Below are 22,751 nucleotides of genomic sequence, written 5' to 3'. Positions count from 1 at the left end.
AGGAGCAGGAGGAAAAACCACAATAATGGGACAGGTCATTGATGCAAATTATATTAGTCTTTTCACTGAAAACTCCTCAACATATATTTGATAGTGTTATACTGGAAAGATGGAAAATGATTTAGGATGAGAATACACTGAGTCCTGGCCTTGTACCCAAGCTGGTAGTACACTATATAAGCTCATTGACATATTCAGCTCATTGACATATGGGAGTGAAGCTCCTGTTGTGCAGAGTTTTCATGATCAGAACCCTACGAAAGCTCTGATATAGGGTCTGTGACAGTGGCCTACAACACATGCTTCCAGAAGCACAAATAGAGCCTACTTAATCCCAAATTTATAAAGTCCTTCAGGAAGGCAAGAACTTTGAAAAGTTGACTGGGGGCAGATGCTCACAGGTATAGGGACGGCTGGAAAATGGGAAGCTTCAAAATGACACAGCAAGAGTTCAGAGACAGTATTCAAAGGAACCTCGATTATCTGAACGACACATTTTGTTCGGATAATCGAATGTTTGGATAACCGAATGCTGGATAACACAGTTTAGCCAAGCATCGGGACCTTGAGATCTTGTCTGGATAATTTGAAATTCGGATAATTGAATGCTGGATAATCGAGGTTCCTCTGTGTCCCTCTTCGGGTGAAAGGAAAGGCTGGTAGGTGTAGGGAAAGCTGGATGACTAGAGAATTGAGGTTTTGGTTCAGGAAAAAGGAGGAAGCATATGTCAAGTACAGAGCTGCAGCAGGTTAGGCAGCATCCAAGGAGCAGGAGAATCGACATTTCGGGCATGAACCCTTCTTCAGGAAACCTTCTTCAGGAAATATGTCAAGTACAGACAGGATAGATCGAGTGAATCCTTAGAAGATATAAAGGCAGTAGCAGTATACTTAAGAGGGAAATCAGGAGGGCAAAAAGGGGACATGAGAGAGCTTTGGCAAATAGAGTTAAGGAGAATTCAAAAGGTTTTTACAAATACATTAAGGACAAAATGGTAACTAGGGATAGAATTGGGCCCCTCAAAGATCAGCAAGGCGGCCTTTGTGTGGAACCGCATGAGATGGGGTGATACTAAATGAGTATTTTGCATCAGTGTTTACTGCGGAGAAGGACATAGAAGATATAGAATGTGAGGAAATAGATGGTGACATCTTGAAAAATGTCCATATTACAGAGGAGGAAGTGCTAGATAGCTTGAAATGCATAAACGTGGATAAATCCCTAGGATCTGATCAGGTGTACCCTCGAACTTTGTGGGAAGCTAGAGAAGTGATTGCTGGGCTCCTTGCTGAGATATTTGCATCATCGATAGCCACAGGTAAGGTGCCGCAAGACTGGAGGTTGGCTAACGTAGTGCCCCTGTTTAAGAAAGGTGGTAAGGATAAGCCAGGGAACTATAGACTGGTGAGCCTGACGTCGGTGGTGGGCAAGTTGTTGCAGGGAATTCTGAGGGACAGGATTTACATGTATTGGGAAAGACAAGGACTGATTAGGGTTAGTTAGCATGGCTTTGTGCATGGGAAATGATGTCTCACAAACTTGATTGAGATTTTGAAGAAATAATAAAGAGGATTGATGAGGGCAGAGTGGTGGATGTGATCTATATGGACTTCAGTAAGGCGTTCGACAAGGCTCCTCATGGGAGATTGATTAGTAGGGCTAGATCTTATGGAATACAAGGAGAACTAGCTATTTGGATACAGAACTAACACAAAGGTAGAAGACAGAGGGTGTGTTGGAGGGTTTCTTTCAGACTGGAGGCCTGTGATCAGTGGTGTGCCACAAGGATCGGTTCTGGGTCCACTGCTTTTCGTCATTTATAGAAATGATTTGGATGCTAGCATAAGAGGTATGGTTAGTAAGTTTGCAGATGACACCAAAATTGGAGATGTAGTGGAAAGCAAAGAAAGTTACCTCAGATTACAATGGGATCTTTATCAGATGGGCCAATGGGCTGAGGAGAGCCAGATGGAGTTTAATTTAGATAAATGTGAGGTGCTGCACATTGGAAAGGCAAATCAAAGCAGGACTTACACACTTAATGGTAAGATATTGGGGAGTGTTGTTGAACAAAAAGACCTTGGAATGCAGGTTAATAGCTCCTTGAAAGTGGAGTCACAGGTAGATAGGATAGTAAAGAAGGCATTTGGTATGTTTTCCTTTATTGGTCAGAGCATTGAGTATAGAGTTGGGAGGTCATGTTATGGCTGTACAGGACATTGGTTGGGCCACTTTTGAAATATGGCATGCAATTCTTGTCTCCTTCCTCAGAAGCATGTTGTGAAACTTGAAAGAGTTCAGAAACTATTTACAAGAATGTTGCCAGGTTTGGAGAATTTGAGCGATAGGGAGAGGCTGAATAGGCTGGGGTGTTTTTCCTGGAGCATCGGAGGCTGAGGGGTGACCTCATAGAGGTTTATAAAATCATGAGGGGCATGGATAGGATAAATAGACAAGGTCTTTTCCCTGGGATAGGAGAGTCCAGAACTAGAGGGCATAGGTTTGGGTGAGAGGGGAAAGATTTAAAAAGAACCTAAGTGGCAACTTTTTATTGCGGAGGGTGGTGCACATATGGGGAGAAAGTGAGGTCTGCAGATGCTGGAGATCAAAGTTGAAACTTTATTGCTGGAACAGCACAGCAGGTCAGGCAGCATCCAGGGAACAGGAGATTCGACGTTTCGGGCACAGGCCCATTCCTGAAGAAGGGCCTGTGCCCGAAACGTCGAATCTCCTGTTCCCTGGATGCTGCCTGACCTGCTGTGCTGTTCCAGCAATAAAGTTTCAACTGGTGCACATATGGAATGAGCTGCCGGAGGAAGTGGTAGAGACTGGTACAATTACAGCATTTAAAAGGGATCTGGTTGGTACATGAATAGGAAATGTTTAGAGGGATAAGGGCCAAGTGCTGGCAAATGGGACTCGATTTGGTAAGGATATCTGGTCGGCATGGACGGGTTGAATCAAAGGGACTGTTTCTGTGCTGTAAATTTCTATGACTCTATACTGACAAGTGGACATTGAGAAGTAATTTCTCCTTGTGTGAGAAACTAGGACCAAAGGGCATAATCTCAGAGTGATGGATCACCCAATTAAGACAGAGAGCAGGAGGACTTTATTCTGTAGAGAATAGTGATTTTGTAGAATTGTCTTCGAGGCTGGGTCTTTAAATATACTCAAGGCTGAGACAGATTGTTTTTAATCTGTGAGGGAATCAGGGTTATGGGAATGAGACAGGAATATGGAGATGAGAATTATTAGATCAACCTGATCTCATTGAAAAGTGGAGCAGACTTGATGGGCTGAATGGCCTTGTTCTGCTCCTAAGTCTTACGTCTTATAGCATGCTCCTTAAAATGTGAGAGTAGAATTTAAGAACATAGAACATAGAACAATACAGCGCAGAACAGGCCCTTCGCCACTCGATGTTGCGCTGACCTGTGAATTATTCTCAGCTCGCGCCATCCTACACTATCCCATCATCATCCATGTGCTTATCTAAGGATTGTTTAAATCTCCCTAATGTGGCTGAGTTAACTACATTGGCAGTAGGGCATTCCACACCCTTACCACTCTCTGCGTAAAGAACCTGCCTCTGACATCTGTCTTAAATCTATCACCCCTCAATTTGTAGCTATGCCCCCTCATACATGCTGACGTCATCATCCTTGGAAAAAGACTTTCACTGTCTACCCTATCTAATCCTCTGATCATCTTGTTTGTCTCTATCAAATCCCCTCTATGCCTTCTTCTTGCCAATGGGAACAGGTTCAAGTCTCTCAGCCTTTCCTCATAAGACCTTCCCTCCAGACCAGGCAACATCCTGGTAAATCTCCTCTGCACCTTTTCCGATGCTTCCACATCCTTCCCGAAATATGGTGACCAGAACTGTACACAATATTCCAAGTGTGGCCGCACCAGCATTTTGTATAGTTGCAGCATGATATTGCGGCTCCGGAACTCAATCCCTCTACGAATGAAACCTAACACACCGTATATCTTCTTAACAGCACTATCCACCTGGGTGGCAACTCTCAGGGATTTATGTACATGGACTCCAAAACCCCTCTGCACATCCACACTACCAAGAATCTTTCCATTGACTGAGTACTCTGCCTGCCTGTTATTCTTCCCAAAGTGCATCACCTCACATTTAGCTGCATTGAACTCCATTTTCAAAAGTCAATTGCAGCAATCTTTCCATCCATGCACTTTGGCTGACATCTCCCTCCCCACCTTCTTAGTTAACACTGACACTCCTCTAAGTTCTTCTCTAACCCGCACCCTGCTCCATTTCCCCCTTCTATCTCACATCTACTGTGAGTGCTGCTGCTATGCCCACTCGGCCTGTCCTCGGATGCTGCCTGAATTGCTGTGCTCTTCCAGCACCACTGATCCAGAATCTGTACAGTGTAATGGCAATCTCATGATCCCTCTTCATTTCCGTCCACAATACAGCACCTTTTCGATGAATTGAATTGAATTGAACTGAATTAGCTTTATTGTCACATGAGTACAGTGAAATGTTCACAAGTTGCCACTTAACGGTATCATCTTGGGTACAAACATACCAAGCTACAGAATCTTGAGTACAAATTCTTAAGAAAAAATGTTCAGCATTACAGTCCTTCCGTGATAATGTAATAAAGAAAAAAATGTCATTAAAAAAATAGAGAATTTAAATCAATGTCCACTTCATCCATTTCATGGCTCTGGGTTTGGGGACCTGACTCCCTGTTGGAATCCCGGACCGCACCCACCATGATGCTGAAGGAAACACAGCCTGGAGTCACGGACTGACTGGTGCCGACAAAAAACAGCTACCGGAGCCGGCATGAGAAATCCCAGCAATTTCTGCTGATCATCTTGGAATTTGTTGAAATGTAACTCTTGTTCTAATGTGCCAACATTTCAATCCAATAATAATATTGCCAAGAACGAAAGAAAAAGATTTACATAGGGGGACATAACAGACATAACTGAGCAAGCTTTCAAAAATAACTCCATCTTTTCCAATGTATAACATCTGGACATACAGCAGTAGCCATGAGAATGCTGCAGTGAGGGAACTAGCATCACAGGAACAGATAATCTGGTTGTTATCATTGTGCTGTTTGTGTGATCTTGCAGTGCACAGATTGTGTGTCACAATTCCTACTTTGCAACAGCACTTTACACTTCAACAAAGGAGGGCTTGATCAGCTGTAAGTGATAATCAATTGTGATTGGGATGCCCTGAGGTTAAGAAATGCTTGAAAAAGAATTGCAAGCCCTTTCTGTTTGATTTTGTTTTTATTCAGTGTTTTGAGCTGCTCTCATTTCCAGTCAGTAATTTTCACAGCGCTTGGGAAACATCTCGGTAAATGACGGACACAATGTGGTGAGAATGATGATGGACTGAGGTGGACAAAATCAGAAGTTACATGACACCAGGTTATAGTCCAATAGGTTTATTTAAAATCACAAGCTTTCGGAGCGCTGCTCCTTTATCAGGTGACAAGCCTGGGCTCCAAATCTTTGCCACTGGATTTTACAGGGATCTTAAGTTGATTCAGATCTGACCACCTTGGAAGATGCTGCAATGTAACTCTTGTTCTAATGTGGCAACTTTTCAATTCAATCGCAATACTGCCAAGAACAAAAGAAAAACATTTACATAGGGAGATGTTACACACTGAGCAAGCTTTCAAAATTACTCCAACTTTCCCAACATATAACATCCGGAGATTAATTCATGCAAACTTGTTGAGATTAATATTGCAGTTAGGAAAATCATTGATTATAGAATATTTCTTAAATTGCAGCAATCTTGCAATGGATGATGGATTGTTAACGGCTGTTGTTTGAAATCTTGATGAGAGGCATCTTACGCCCAGCACCTGCACCATCAAAGAGAATGTGTTAGACATGCCCAAGGGAAAATGATAGCAAGGCATAAATCAACATTCAAAATCAAGCAGGCATGTCTTTATGTGATTGTAAATCTCCATGGATTAAGTCAACTAATTGGGACACTTGGCGGAAATGAAATTATCCTATTTATCTACCAGTGCCTTATAAAGAGAAGTAATCAGTTTGTGCAAAATTGGAATAGTGAACCTCACCTTGGGGGGGGGGGGGGGGGGTCTGCCACCTCATGTTGCATTTTATTTGCAGTTTTCATAATATTACTTCTGAATTTAAAAACCAAATTTTGTCATGACTTTCAAGAATTGAGAAGTAGGGTGATCTCTGTTTGTATTTTGTCTAATGTCAAGTAGTTAGTGTAAATCAAACACTTATAAAAAGGAGACACTTCTGGCCTCCTCTTGTCATAGAAGCTGATGAGTCAGAATTTGATCTTTATCAAAAAAGTTAGAAATCACACAACACCAGGTTATAATCCAACAGGTTTATTTTAAAGTACAAGCTTTCGGAGTGCTGTTCTTTTGTCAGCTAGCTATCTGACAAAGGAGCAGTGCTCTGAAAGCTTGTACTTCTAAATAAACTTGTTGGACTGTAACCTGGCGTTGTGTGATTTTTAACTTTGTCCACTCCAGTCCAACACCAGCTCCTCCACATCATTTATCTAAGAGGACACAGACAGTAGATACAGAAGGACACCTCCAGCAGCAAGTTTCTTTCAGCAACACACCCACCCTGACTTGAAATATTGTTGCTGTCCCTTCACTGTTGCAGGGTCAAAATCCTGGAACACCCTTCCCAACTGCATTTTGGCTGTGCCTTCACCGTATGCAGTTCAAGAGGACAGCTCACCTCCACCTTCTCAAGGGCAATTCGGAATGGACAATAAATGCTGATTTATCTAGTGAGGTTTAAATTCTGTGGTGAATAAAAAGAAGCGAAGACCAGGCCAGGGTTCCCAACCTTCCCCAGCACTTGATGAAAAATGCCTTGGTCACTCTAAAGAAAATCTCCTGAATGGGAGGCCAGGTTGTAAGAGATGGAGGTTCTGCCCACACACACACACCCCCCACCCCCCACCTCCTCGCAGACCCCGTCTAAGACCTCCCTTACCTTTCCTTTGTCTGTGATAGGATTAGGGTGTGGGACATGAGGTTGGCTGAAATATTAACTGTGCAAAAGTGTGTACTGCAGATGCTGGAGATTAGAGTCAAGATTAGAGTGGTGCTGGAAAAAACACAGCAGGTCAGGCAGCGTCCAAGGACCAGGAAAATCTATGTTTCAGGCAAAAGCCCTTCATCAGGAATCATTCCTGATGAAGGGCTTTTGCCCGAAACGTCAATTTTCCTACTCCTTGGATACTGCCTGACCTGCTGTGCTTTTTCCAGCACCACTCTTTTCTTGACTAAATATTAACTGTGGCTTGTACAGGCCTGCTAAATGATTGATATTGGACCTAACCTGAGACCCAAGTTTACATTGTGGCCAAAGGAACTATATAACATTTAGCAATGTTTTAGCTGTTGTATAACACGGCCTAAAGGACAATACCAACTACAGGAGTGGCCACTCAACACTCACATGTTGCTGGAACTGCTGGTCTTACATATTGTTGCACTGCCTGAAAAAGGTTAGATATTGATTAGCCTGGAACCGATTGTTATGTGTAAGTGTTCCAGGGATCAATATCACTGTTGCATGGGGTAGTCATGCACCGTATAACACGACAAGACCAAATATAGACAGCTCTGTAATAATCACAAAGATCGCTAAGCTTCCCAAGTCTAAATTGTGATTATTTTTAACATATGGGAACCAGAAGACACAATACCTGTCAATTCTTCATTCAAACTGACATTGTGCTGTGGGCAGCTCCTTAATAGGAGCTAGTTAATTATAGCGATCTCCATGGGCTGTAGATTCACAGACAGGTTCTCTCTGGCATGGAAACAAATACACCAGGACTATGTTTTTTTTGTGTGTAATTGTTTCAGCCAGTTGTATCTCATATGGGACCTGAGTTTGGATTATTTTGGAAAGGTTACTACGTTACACTTGCTGGTTACAGTCAGAGCTAGCTATTATATTCAAAGGAAATATCCATCCTAATGAATTTTCTTTGTTGTTTCAATGCATATTACACAACTTGAAGAACCGAAGCATGTAAAGAAACCATTGCAAGGGAACAGTTTTATTAATGGGAAATATATCCAAAAATTGTAACAATCCAACCTTAACAATTTACTGACAGGGTTCAAAATTTGTCAAACTAGATGATTATTTACTTGAAATAAATGGTTGTATCATGTCATGCTTATGTTGTTAAACTTTAACATTAATGGTGCACATCATTGTGCCCTGAAAATCTATTGAAGAGACTTTTTTGACTTATCAAGCAAAAGGTAATGTGCTCATCTGTACAAAACAGATTCTAAAGAGGTTATATAAAATCATTACAGCTAATTCCAAGCTTTCTCGTTTTGCAAAGCTATAAAACTTTTGACCTTGCTATGACGTTCTCAGTATGAATTATTTGGTAAATAATTCTTACCAAGTAACTTAACCTGTACAAATTTTCCTGATGCATATTTCCTTCTACAATCTGAATGCAGGCTGTGATGAGAATGAACAGAATGAGGAAATATACTATAGGCTGGTTGTTAGGCCTGGGCTTATAGACTGAAAAATAGCACAGTAAAGGATTCAAGATTTTGTTCATAGGAAACCTGTACATGTCGAAATGCTGAAACGACACCCGATTTTAACAGTGATGCAGCCTCATTCAATTTATTTTTATGGTTTAGTCAATAAACCATCTATAGAATAGCATCAAGGAATATTAACTTCCCTTTAAAACATTTTGCCTGATAAATTTAGGACTGAATTTCACATACTGTTGGGATCTGGTGTGGGCTCAGTTTCCTGGGATTTTGGGATTCCAAATACCTGTGGGACATTTTGAAAGGTTTTAATATTCTGGTGTTTGGTTGTGGCTGGAATGAAGGAACAGGAACCACCTTCAGCACCAATTAACAGCTCATTAAACTCCTATAGGAACTTAAAAATTGAATGGTTTTCAGTGATGGGGGGCTCAAACTACATCGGCCAAAGCTGGGACAACGTCCACATTTGGTCTGATATATTCCAAGTTACATTTTTGCCATACAAATAACAAGCAATGACCATCTCCAAATACGGAGAACTTAACCATCTGCATTTGATGGTGTTCCCATCATTGAATAATCTATTGACTAGAAAGTTCTTCTGTAGGAGAACCAGAGGTCACAGTCAAAGGATACAGGGTAAAACATTTAGGACTGAGATAAGGAAAAGTTTCTTCACCCAGAGAGTGGTGTGTCTGTGGAATTCGTTACCACAGGACGCAGATGAGGCTAAAACGCTGTATGATTTCAAGAAGGATTTGGATATAGCACTTGGGACTAAAGAGATTAAAGGATATGGGGGAAAGCAGGAATAGGCTATTGAGTTGAATGATCAGCCAAGATCGTAATAGCCAAGTTACCTCCTATTTTCTATGTTTCCAGATTGCTGAGACCCAGGCAAGATTGGAGGCAGGTGCCTCGGTACATGTGACAATAAATTCAATTCAAGTCAATTTGGCATCTCCAAATAGAGGCTGTTGTTCTTACGGGAGTTTGGTTAATTTGCACCATCCCCAGCCTCAGTCAGCCTAAAAGACACTGAAATTAGATGCTGCACCAAATGAGAACCCAGACAAGGGGTGCCCTGAGAATACACTGCAGATTGAAGCAAACACCTGATTGATTTAGTCTGACTTGGATCCATATCTAGACAGGGACATCCTGTAAGGGTAATGAGAGAATTCGCATTGTTTTTTTGATTGTCCTCTGGAGCTGGATTCATGGCTGTGTTGTTGAGTTGATAAAGTTCTGTGGAAAAAAACACAGTAGGTCAGGCAGCATCCGAGGAGCGAGAGAGTCGATGTTTCAGGCAATACTCTTCTTTGGTCGGAAACATTAATGCTCTTGCTCCTTGGGTGCTGCCTGACCTGCTGTGCTTTTTCCAGCGCCATGCTTTATCAACTCGGACTCTCCAGCATCTGCAGTCCTCACTATTTCCTAGTTACTATTTTGTTGATAATGACAATGAAACTGCTGAGTACATACAATATATAAGCAAAATTCTCATGTTTCTTTCTCCAGCGTTAATGCATGAATTGGACTGCTATATCCTTAACGTTTATCATAAACTAGATTCTATTAAAACAATGAAGACTAAGAGAGATGACAGTTTGTACAGAATATCTCAATTGTGTTAAAACATTCTCATTTTGTGTTTTGATGTAAAATTGATATACTTGCTCTCAAAAGGGTCAATAATATTCACCATTTTGATGTCTGTGAATTCCTGCTGTAAATACCCTCAGAGAACACCATTCATCTAGAATCTCAATATTCTTTAGATCGGTTGGTAATGTTTGTAGAACCATGGAAAAGGTGTCATTCAGGCCATCAATGTTGGTGCTAGCTGAAAAATAAATATGAGCTGCCCATTTGAATCCCAGCTTCCAATACCTGATAAAGAGCCTTGCAGGTTGTGTAGTTCAGGTGCAGAAAAGGGTTCTTATAAACAAGTGGAGAATTTCTGAATCTTCTATTAAACTGGACAGAGAGTTCCAGACACTTGTCTCACTCTGGTTTTTTTCATTCATAGAATGAAGGTGTCTCTGGCTAGGCCAGCGTTTACTACCCGAGCGCGGTTAAGAGTCAACCACATTGTTGTGGGTCTGGAGTCACATGGAGACCATACAAGGATGCATTCATTCCCCTTAAGGACATTAGGCCAGTCAACAATGGATTCATACACCATCTGCCATGGCAGAATTCGAACCAAGGTCCCCAGGACATTACCAGGGTCTCTGGATTAATAGTCTAGTGATATTATTGCCTCCCCATTTGGATTCAGTGTTCCTCAGTTTCCCCAGCCCTTCTAAACAATAATCTTAAATTTGTGCCTCTTGGAACTTGGCCTCTCTGCTTGGGGAAACAGTTTCCCCTGTCCAATTAGTCCCTCATTATTTTGTCCACTTCAGTGAAGTCACCTTCAGTCTCATCTATACCATGGCAAACAACCTGAGCCTATCTAATATTTCTTCATACTTGCAATGTTCAAACCCTGGCAAAATTCGTGTAAATCTCCTCTGCATTCTTTCCTGTGCAATTATGGCCTTCCTATAATATGGTGGCCAGAATTGTACAGAATATTTTATTAACCAACATTCTATACAGTTCTAACATTCCATCTCTCCTTTTGTATTTTTTCCTAGTCCATTCTATATGCTTCCATTACCACCTTACCAACCTGTTCTGACACTTTCAATCACCTGTGGAGATGTACCCAAGGTCTCTCACTTCCTCTGCCCCTCTCAATGTCTTCCCGTTTATTGTGAATTCTCTTTCTTGATTTGCCCTCCGATTACCTCACATTTCTCTGAATTGATTCCTTTTGCCACTTCTCTACCCCCCCCCCCCACCCCCGACCAAACCATTTGTATAATTTTGGAGGTTATAGCCATCTTAATGATGAGTTATCACAGTGAATACACTTAGTAAGGTGCTTAAGCCTGAGAAAAAAAGTGAGTCCGTCAGATGGAACCTTTCAGATGTGAGTGAGACACTAAATGCAATAAAGTAAAATTGGAATATTTTTATTATTAAATCAAAAGAGTAGGATAGAGAGCTAGGGGAAGATTGTGAAAGCAGAGTTTGGGATTGACAGCTGAGGCAAACGATGAGCAAGGCTGGTCAGAACCAGAGCACCAGACTCACTTAAAAACCATTGAAATGGAAAAAGGATAAGTTTGGTACCGTAGAAGAATGAGATTAAATAGTTAATTATTTACATGACATGATCCTATGACAAAGTCAGTGTAGAAAGTAGAAGTCCTCTCTGCTTTTCCGAAAGTCAACCAAAGGGGGAGATGATGGCCTAATGGTATTAATGCTGGACTATTAGTCTGGAAATAGGACCTCTGTTCCAATCCCCAAAGGCAGACAGTGAAATTTTAATTCAATAATAAAAAATATGTAATTAAGAATCTACTGATGGCCGTGAAACCATTGTTGATTGTCGGAAAAACCCATTTGGGTTTTAAGTCTGGAATGTTGAGCTGATTTCGGTGACCATGACAATTATTATCAATTGTCCTGAAGTCTCACCTGGCTTCACTAATGTCCTTCACAGAGGAAAATCTGCCATCCTTACCTGAACTGGCCTACATGTGACTCCAGACCCACAGCAATGTAGCTGACTCTGCCCTCTGAAACAGCCTAGCAAGCCACTTAGCTCAAGGTCAACTCGGAACGGGCAAGAAAATCTGGCCAGCCAGCGACGCCATGCAAATGTTTATAGTGATAGATTGATGTCAGCTATGTTGATGCTCAGTGCCAAACACCGCAACTAAAAGCTAAGAAATAGCGTAACAACATCCAATGCATAATGTAAGAACCCAGTGTGTGTGTAAATGCAAATAAGGTGCAGGATAGTAAGTATTCTCCAATTTGTTGTGAGTATAAATATCATGCAAATTTAAAAATTCAAAAAAGAAATTCACAAAATGGTCTCTCCACTCTTAAATCACCACACCCGGTGTCAGAACATAAAAAGATAGCAGCAGGAGAAGAGTGTATAGCCTCTTGAGTCTGCTTTGCCTATCAATATGCTCTTTTGCCTCAACTCCACTTTCCTGTCCTTTTCTATATTCTTAATTCCATCGGAGATCAAAAACTGTATTCATCCCAGCTGAGACATTATTCAAGAAAGAAGAAGCTATAACTGTCAAGGGTAAAGAATTCCAAAGTTTCACAGCCACCTGATTGAAGACATTCTTCCTCATGTCAATCCTATATGATTATCCTGAGGTGGTCCCTCCATGTCCTCGATGCTGCAGGCAGGGGGAATATCCTCTCAGTTTCTTACCTGACAAGACTCTAAGAATCTTGCATATTTCAGTGAGGTCAACTCTTAGTCTTCTAAACTCCAGAGAGTATTGGGCCAGTTTACTATCAGTCTGTCATCTGAATGCAACCCTCGCATCCCAGAAACCAATCCAGTGAACCTTCATTTTACATCCTCCTGCCTTATATATTGAGACCAAAGCTAATATAATGTGTTGAAAGCAAAAAATGCTGGAGATCACAGCGGGTCAGGCAGCATCCATGGAGAGAGAGCAAGCTAATGTTTCAAGTCTAGATGACTCTTCATCAGAGAATGCTGTCTCTTCACAGATGCAGCCTGACCTGCTGCGATTTCCAGCATTTTTTGTTTTCAGTACAGATTCCAGCATCTGCAGTAGTTTGCTCCGAGTATTATGCGATATTAGAGATATTTTTCAAGTTAGGGGAAACGAGTTAGGGAATTGCTAGTTTACAAATCAGAAGAGGATTTCAACAATTAACATTAGAGATAATTTGAAATGCATGCAAGCTTCAAAAAGTTTAAAGCACTTCAGCATGTAGATTATAACGAGCTCTCTCCAAAAGTGCAGGTGAATAAAAGACTATTAGCATTTCCTATGATGTACATGCAAATAAGAAGTCTAAACTTAAATTAACATTCTGATAACAAACAAAAAAAGTCCACAATGGGAAATTCCTCGGGTCATAGACAAATACTAGACAAGAAGCTGTGCTAAGTCCCTCTCCTAATTATCTTTTCAAGAAGCTCTCATACCCAAAGGCTAAGGATCCCTTATGTTATTTCATTAACACACACAGTACTTAAGGACTAGATATAATGTGTAACTCTCCAGAGAGTTTCACACTCCAAAGGTAATTAGGATTGAAACGACAACATACTGCATAGCTTTTCCTGAGCATTAAAAAAATATAATGGTACAGCCAATTCGTTTAAAGTGCATCCCGCTAGCTCAAAACAGTATTCATTTAACAAGAATATAACTTAATGAGGAACCTGACTTAAATCTAAGATTAAAGCTCCCACCAGGTACACATTTTATAATGGTATTTAATTCCCACATTATTATATTTTATTGGACACATTTAATAATGAATCATTATTTCAGCATTACTTGGGTTCTTTGGAGAAGTAATTTTCAGACTGAACGAGTTTGTTTTGAAGTCCTCAAGGTACAAAGCAAAAACAATATTTCACTAGGATTCTGGAAAAAAAATAAATGGACTTTATTTTCTGATACTTTGAAAACCTGTGGCAAAGATGAAACTGTGCATTGGGGCAGAATGTGTAAATGAAGTGTGTGTGGAGCAGCTTCAATTCAATAGATTTTAATAAAATGAATGAGCACCATTCGCTATTTAACAGCGGTGAATAAAGCTCACCTCTACTTTATACCTATCATGAGACATTGTTCATGAGGTGATTGATCTTGTAGTAAAATTTGAAATGCTACTAATGATTTTGCTGTAACCTTTTGTGTGGTACATTGCAAATGTTTTCAAAGCACATGAATAATTCTGAAACAGAGCCCTCCTTCAGAATAGATTGGATGGATGGCTGGTGATTATATACCTAATGATGGGGTGTACATCCATATCAAAACACCTATTATATGGGCATGAATTAGGAGAATGTTCAATTGTTCATATATTTTATGTCATTAATTTTGCAAGTGTGCCTTCACACATACACTTCGTTCTCCTTTTGCAGAAGTTGGTGGAATGATTCTAAGGTTGATTGCGTGCCATTATGAACAATTCTTCTGAGGGCAGCAGGTCCTGGCTTAAGAACTGGACAAAGAGCTGATCTAGACATGGCTGCACTACCATTGGACCTCAAGACAATTTAGGTCACTGATTTGGCACTACAAAGCTACGCTAATAAGATGTAACAAAATCGAAAACCTGATTGATTGCTTTCAGGTACAAAATTCAGCAGCTTGGAAAGAGATCATTCAGCCCACACTGCCTGTTCTGATTCTTTGAACATTCACTTTTCTCATTCCTGAAGAAGGGCTTATGCCCGAAACATCGATTCTCCTGTTCCCTGGATGCTGCCTGACCTGCTGCGCTGTTCCAGCAACACATTTTCATCTTTGAAAATTCACTCTATCTTGTTTCCAGAGCCCTACGATGTTCTTCCCTTTATGAAATTCCCTTTTTGAAAGTTATTATTGAATCTGCCTCACCTCCAACTCACACATTGTTGGAAGAATTCACTGTGTAGAAGCAAAGTCACCTCATGTCACTCCTCATTCCTTGGACGACTACCTTAAGTAGTTATATTGAGTTCAATATTCATGTTATCATTGATGCCACGAGGTTGTTTCTCACCACTTAGCATTGAAATCACCAAATTCAATTTTGATCAAGTGAGCTGGAAGCATAATCAACAGGCATCTGTTCGTATCAGTATGAAAAGTTTTTCAATTTCATAATTACTTTGCATGTTTAAATAAAGTATAATATTTCATATATCAGTGAAAGGCTACACAAAATCATGACAATTTAATGCTACTGGTTCACTTTATAAATGAATAGTGATTGTCCAACATGTTAATTAATGAATCCAGCCACTAGGCTTGTCCCACTGTTGTTACCTTACATCTTGTATCTTACCTGTTCATTTTGGCTCAATAGTTGCATCCTCGCCTCTGTTTTAGAATGATAAGGATTTAAGGCTGACTTCATACTCTAGGCTGACACTTCAGTGCAATGTTGAGACAACACTGCACATTTGAAAGAGCCAGATTTTTGATAGGACACTAAACCAAGATTATATTTTTCTTCCCAGGTGGTCTTGAAAAATTCTGCAATATGAAAATTCTTCCCCATGGAACCCTCACCAATCTTAACACCTCAACCGAAATTATTAAACATGTTGTGAGACCTTGTTGTGTACAAATTATTTTTGTGTTGTAGCCACAACAATAGTGGCTACACTTTCAAATACCTTATGGCAGACGTCACAAAACACAATCCATAAGCTTTTACTTACCTCCATGCCCTGTATATTCTAGAGCCTCTCCAATACCATTTTCATCACTCCCTCCTTCAAATTACATCATTTCCTCCCTCCCGGCACTGTCCCAGGGCAGAAATCACCCTCTTGCCCAGCTTTCTGTTTCTTGCAGCCCTGTTGCTGTTCACTTCCTATCTTTACAATTGACCCATTTCACGTTGCTACCCTGTCTCTACTTCTATATCTGTCAGCCGATATTTTAATATTTCTGAGTGCCACTCTTCCTAATGTTTCCTGCCTCCCTGTTTCCCAGCTGTTTGTCTCTTCCATTTCCTGCACTCGACATAAAATTAGAAAATTCTTACACACTTGTGTCCCTTCTAAAAGTATACATCCCCAGTAATGAAAAGCCAAGGCACAAATAAATATACAGACTGACAAATAGAGCCTAGAGACAGATAGCTCAGGGAGACAAGGGCATAGATTCATCGAAACATCAGGTCAAAAACAGCTCACTACAAAATACAGGAAGGATGGATAGAGAAAGAGAGATATAATTGAAAGAGACAGATCAATTCTAAAAAAGGGACTTCAATCACAGACAGAGGCACGCATCTGATAGACTAAATGGAAACACAGATACACACATCGATACAGGGAGCCACAGTGGCAACATATACATTCCGAACCAGTTCATATCTGAATACCGTAACCTGTCGGACATTTGCTTATCTTTGTAATTTTATTTCAGCATTTTCACAGATTTCTTGCATGTGCCTCATCTCTTCATCATTTTCCCATTAATCCATTTGCTGCTTTAACATTATGCCTAAAACATCCCACTGACACCTGTCACATAGCTTCTAGCTTCCGGTTCAGTCCTCCCAATCTTGGCCTCCAGTGGAGATGGCAACCATTGTTATACCTTCAGTCCATTCAATCTGTTGTTTCTTCACTGGCATTCCTACCCAGTAACCTGAGGCAAAATACTGTGGATCCCGGAAATCTGAAGTGAAAACAGAGAATGCTGGTCTAGCAGCATCTGTGGAGAGAGAGAAGCAAACTTTCAAATCCAAAATAACTATTCTTCAGAATCTTCGAAACCCTCTTTTGAAGAACAGACACACTGGACTTGAAACATTGACTGTACTGCACTTTCAGTTTCTATCCCTACTAGAGAGCCCCTGCAAAGTGCAGCTTGACGTGGTCCTGCTACACAGAGACATTAGGGAATGCTATGGGAGTTAGTATTGCCACATGAAGTGAAGTGGCATATTTGAGTTGCTATAACAAATCTACTTTTAGTTTTGAACTTTGGATGGAATTTGATAGGGGTCCGAGTGATGTAGTCGATAGCAAGAAGTGGGACAGAACCAGGTGACATGTGCAGCAAGGCCCATTTCAATCTTGGAAGATGTTGATAGATGTGAAGCTGGAAGAACACAACAGGTCAGACAGCATCTGAGGACTGACGAAGGGCTTCGGGCTGGAACATTGACTTTCCTGCTCCTCAGATGTTGCCTGACCTGCTGTGCTCTTCCAGCTTCACATCTATCGACTCTGACTTCCAGCATCTGCAGTCCTTACTGTCTCTGAGTCAATGGTGGGAGAAAATAGCTCCACCTATTCACAAGTGGCATGAGCAGATTCTCAATCTGCAGCAGCAAGATGTCAATGACCATCATTATTGCCTGTGAAAAACCTGTTAATAGACTGACTCACCTGATTATTATTCAGCCTCCCAGTTTCAATTCATAAAACAAGCTCAGGATTGGGAAAACTCAACAAGGAAATCAGGCACAGGTAGTTGGTGAATTCAGCTCACCATGCAATCTGAATAGCCTCCATGCTGGAAGCCAGTCACCAGCATCTCAGGGCACTTTCCATAGGAGCTGGCCACATGCACTCCGTGTTCATGAAGACTGGCATCCTACATGTGCCACTCTCTAACCGCCCTCACGAAACATCCCTGGTACACTCACAGGACGCTTCAATGTCACACCCCAGGCTGTACCGGTAACTTTCATTGTAATGCTGCAGTAAGGACACTGTCCACTCAGGGACACACACCGAGCTCATGGACTGCACCATGCTGCACCTCTGAGCTCTATGCTCACTGTCAAAGCACACACACTTTGAACCTACCTGGATGCTCACCACACCCCTGCATTGCCTTCCCTTTTTGCAGAAGGAAGATAGCCTTTGCTCAGGTGTTCCTGGCACAGTAAGTCAATGGCAGTCTCCAATCCCAGTCCAGGCCCAGGTCATGCAGGCTAGAGTCAGAATCCTCTCTTTACAAGGGTTGAGGAGCCAAATGACAGGCAGCACTCCACCCATCTTGACTCTTCCTGCCCTCCTAAGGTCTGTTTTCCTCTCTGAATGAGGGAGGAGCAGGTTTTACAGGAGGTGAAATTGGGCACTGATGCTATTTCTGTTGCAGCATGTAGGGAGGTGTGGGTGATTAGGTGGCACTGAGGGCAAGCAGAGTTAATGAGGTCAGGTGGTGTGGTGGGTAACAGTGATGATGGTAAAGCCTTGGTGGGAGGTGGGTCCAGGAGCAGAGATAGAATGTGTTTGAGGTCTCAGAGAGAAGATGGTGGCACTGGCAGACTGGAGAATGATGTTGACCTTCTCTTAGAATCATAGAGTCATAAAACATGGAAACAGACACTTCAGTTCAATTTGTCCATGCTGACCAAGTTTCCCAAACTAAACTAGTCTCACTTACCTGCATTTGGCCTATATCCCTCTAAACCTTTCCTATTCCTGCACCTGTCCAACAGCTATGAGTTTGTTTTAAATTCATTCATGGGATGACGGCATTGCTGTCTAGGCCAGCATTTATTACCCAAAGGACATTAAAGTGGGTCTGGAGTCACATGTAGACCAGACCAGATAAGGATGGCAGTTTGATTAGATTAGATCCCTTACTGTGTGGAAAGAGACCCATCAGCCCAACCAGTCCACTCCGAAGAGTAACCCACCCAAACCCATTTCCCTCTGACTAATGCACCTAACAATATAGGCAATTTAGCATGGCCAATTTATCTGACCTGCACATCTTTGGACTGTGGGAGGAAACCAGAGTACCCGAAGGAAACCCACGCAGGCACGGGGAGAATGTACAAACTCCACACAGACAGTCGCCCAAGGCTGGAATTTAACTTGGGACCCTGGTGCTGTGAGACAGCAGTGCTAGCTACTGTGCCGCCCTATTAGTTGCTTCCCATTAGTGAATCAGGTGGGTTTTTCCAACATTCAACAATGGAATCATGACCATCACTAGATTCTTATTTACAGATGTTCTTATTGAATTCAAATTCCACCATCTGCTCTGGTAGGATTCAATACTGGGTCCCAAGAACATTACCTGGCTCTCTAGATTAATAGTTGAGCACTAACACCACTAGGCCATTGCCTACCTGGAAGTGTGTTGCCACTTCAACTCAGGTCTCAATCATAGAAAGATAGAAACCATGGGGAGGTGAAGGCCTGTTGATCCAGGGACTCAGATAACATTCTGGGGACCCAGGTTCGAATCCTGCCATGGTAGAAGGTGGAATTTGAATTAAGTAAAAATCTGGAATTAAGAGTCTAATGATGATGAAACTAATTGTCGGGGAAACACATCTGGTTCACCTTTAAGGAAGGAAGCTGTCATCCTTATCTGGTCTGGCCTACATATGACTCCAGACCCACAGCAATGTGGTTGATTTGTAACTGCCCTCTGGGCAATAAATGCTGGTCTGGCCAATAATGCCCTTATCCCATGAACGAATAAAAAAAAGACCATTCAGTCCTTCAACCCTGCTCCAACATTAAACCTCTATCTCTATGCTATATTCTCTCTTTCTCCCTTGATGCTTTTAAAATCTAAATTAAAGGTCCCGTTTCTTAAATATATTCAGTGACCCTGGCCTCCACAGCCTTCTGTGGTAGAGAATTCTACAGGTTTATGCTGAGTGATGAATTGTTTCCTCATTTCAGTCCTAAATGGTCTACCCCTGACACTATCCCCTGATTCTAGATGTCTAACCAGGGGAAACATCCTCCCTGCATCCAATCTTCCAGCCTTGTTAGAATTTTATACATTTCAATCAGATTCCCTCTTATTCTTCTAAACGTTTGGATATACAAACCCAGTCAAACTAATCTCTCCTCATATATCAACTCTGTCATCCCCAGTATCAGCCTAGTGAACCTCAACGCTTCCTCTATGGCAAGGATAGCCTTTCTTAGGGAGGGAGACCAATATGTAATATTCCAGGTCTGGTCCCACCAAGGCCCTGTATAACTGCTTCAACTTTACTCCAATCTCCATGAACCTCTTGACTTTCCCCACATAGAGCCCTTGCCAACCTGCCTCTAATAGATGCTACACCATTACAACCAGTGCACCCCATACTCAGCAACTTGTTCTGCCTGACAATCTCACATCTCACACAACTCAGTATCCCATCTCCCCAAGCTCAATGCTCCCATTCCCCTGTACTGCTGTAGCAGTCTTCCCAACCTCTTGCCTTTCTGCATCCCCACTATTATTCCTAGCACCTTAGGATTAAATAATAAAAGATGTACAGAGAGAGTCTGCAGCAGTTTGAAATCTATATTATCTGTTAACACCTCACAGCTACCTACACTTACTTTCCACTAAACCTTATTGAAATACGAGTAGTGGTGGGACAAGGCCATTCTTTGTGAGGGTGGGGGAGATATAAAATTCCAGCTGTTGTCTTGATTACTATGAGCAACATCAAAAGTGATATTTACACACCCAAGGGCCCAATGTAAGAGAGAGTAATCATTGTTTAACTCTTGCATTCAGAGTTCCAGGGTTTAACCTTCTTTATGTTCTCCGGATGCTCATGCACTGTATCAATCAACCAGAGACAATATATCCAATTACCAGCCATTACCTTGCCTTTCACTAATTTGAACCCTAATCTACCAATGTGATTTACTTTGCAGTAATTTTCTGGATTCAGTTTTTCCACATTTATAACCACCAATTCACATTTTTTAAAATTCAATCATAGGATGTGGGCTGACAGGATGTCACTGACTCGGCCAACATTAATTGCCCATCTCTAATTGTTCACAGGGCAGTTAAAAGTCAGCTGTTTCTTCGTCATTAACTTTCAAACCCAAAAAATCCAAGTTACATTTGCATGTACACACATACCCCGACACAAAAATACACTGACACATAGGTACATACAGACAGATGCACACACACAGAGATATACATGCACACAGACACAGACATATACAGATACATATACATAGACAGAAAGACAGACATACACATACCCAATTACACATGCACACAGATATACACAGAGAGACACACACGTATACACAGATAAACTGGTGCACAGACACACACACACCCACACAAAGTATCACATTTGTGACATTTCAGACTTTGTGGAAGACTTGTTTGTGCATTTTGCCCCCCTAGAATGCAACTTTTGAGATATTTCTCCTTCATATAAATTTATTTGTATTTATTCTGACCTTTAGTTCGCCTTATTCCGTAGTGGTTTCTTTCCCTTCAAACCTTCAGCCATGGAGCCTTTCAGCCATGGAGCCTATTTTGTTTGTCTAGATACAAAGGCAAAAGTAAAACAAAAGCAGAAACGTAGGAGCAGAAGAAGGCCATTCAGCCCCCAAGCCTGTTCTACCATTCTGTCAGCTCATGACTGGCTTGTACCTAACTCCATAGACCTGCCATTGATCTAAACAGCTGGACACGCTAACTTCACAAAACTCTGCCAAGTTCAGTCCTAGGATTTTAGGTGAAAGCCTTTTTGAGGAGAGAGTGCCAGAGTTTCAGGGTCTTTGCAGCAAAAAAAAATGCCTGCTGTGTTCATCCTTGAACAGCGCAGCTCCAGATTGAAGAGGAAGGCTGTGGGGAGAGATCAGCCGTGAATGCAAGCTGTGAGGAAAGAATTAATCGGCCACTGAAGGGAAAGTGGTGCAAGGTGAGGACCTCCCCCATCCCTTCGCATATGGATTTGGCCGGAAGACAAGCAGTTGGCATCTGTAATGATGAAAAGAGATACTCAGCAGGGCAGCAGCATATCTTAAAGTGAAAGATTGATTTGTGTCTCTGATGGGATCGTCAACAAAGCTGCTCCTGGTGAAAAGTCCCCAGTTGCAGTGCTTGCCTATCTTTCCCTTTCAGATGTTGACTTGTTTGTAAATAACTCATTGAGCGATTTTGATTTAGCACTTTGCCGTAAGAAGAATTGATCTCATTGTGGAGAATTGTTCTAAATTACAGAGAATCAGTGTCTGGGAATAAGTGAGACAGAGAGAAAAAATGTAGGAGAGGTTGAAACTCTGTTTGAACTGGCAGATCATCATGGCTGCAGGCTTCACTTTTGCAATATCAGCCTTAATTATCAAAGACATTTTTAGAAACATAGATTACCCTGATAAATATAAATTAAATATTAATGGCATTGTGGATGAACTCGCCTCAATTTCTCAATATCATTTTAATATTAGTTATGATTGTCTATTGGAAAGTCAAAAACATTTGCAAATGGAGTGTTAAAAACATCATGAAAGGGTGAAAGGATGGCAGGACAGCATGGAAAGCTAACTCGGCTGTTGCCAACTCAGTTGGAAAGCATTTATTGCCATGATAATTGCTATTATGTTACCTGCTATATAATAAAGAATAAATCTGCTTTATGTGATCTGCAGTAATCAATTTTATGTAATGTCTCCTCCCCAAAGGTGATAAATTGTGCTGGATTTCATCTCAATTGACCATTTACTCAGATGTGTGCTTTTCATATCAGTGACCAGGCACTATAGAACATAGAACATAGAACAATACAGCGCAGAACCGGCCCTTCGGCCCTCGATGTTGCGCCAACCTGTGAACTATTCTCAGCATGTCCCCCTACACTATCCCAAA

General features: G+C 41.4%; 1 long non-coding RNA gene across 2 annotated transcripts; it reads right to left on the bottom strand.

Annotated features, from left to right (window-relative positions):
- Window positions 1-5,312: 5,312 nt before the first annotated feature.
- Window positions 5,313-21,460, bottom strand: LOC122563414. 2 transcript variants are annotated; one of them, XR_006315588.1, is made up of 4 exons: window positions 21,338-21,460; window positions 16,746-16,862; window positions 15,048-15,129; window positions 5,313-5,626 (listed from the first exon to the last, which is right to left on the bottom strand). It is a non-coding gene; the product is annotated as an uncharacterized LOC122563414 (long non-coding RNA). The 2 variants fall into 2 exon arrangements; XR_006315589.1 differs by lacking the exons at window positions 16,746-16,862; window positions 21,338-21,460 and adding an exon at window positions 15,857-16,380.
- Window positions 21,461-22,751: the final 1,291 nt, after the last annotated feature.

The sequence above is a fragment of the Chiloscyllium plagiosum genome, chromosome 27 (genome assembly GCF_004010195.1).
Source record: "Chiloscyllium plagiosum isolate BGI_BamShark_2017 chromosome 27, ASM401019v2, whole genome shotgun sequence".
NCBI classification, from domain to species: Eukaryota; Metazoa; Chordata; class Chondrichthyes; order Orectolobiformes; family Hemiscylliidae; genus Chiloscyllium; species Chiloscyllium plagiosum.
The sequence above is the reverse complement of the archived record's forward strand: the minus strand, read 5'-3'. Positions and strand labels throughout refer to the sequence as shown.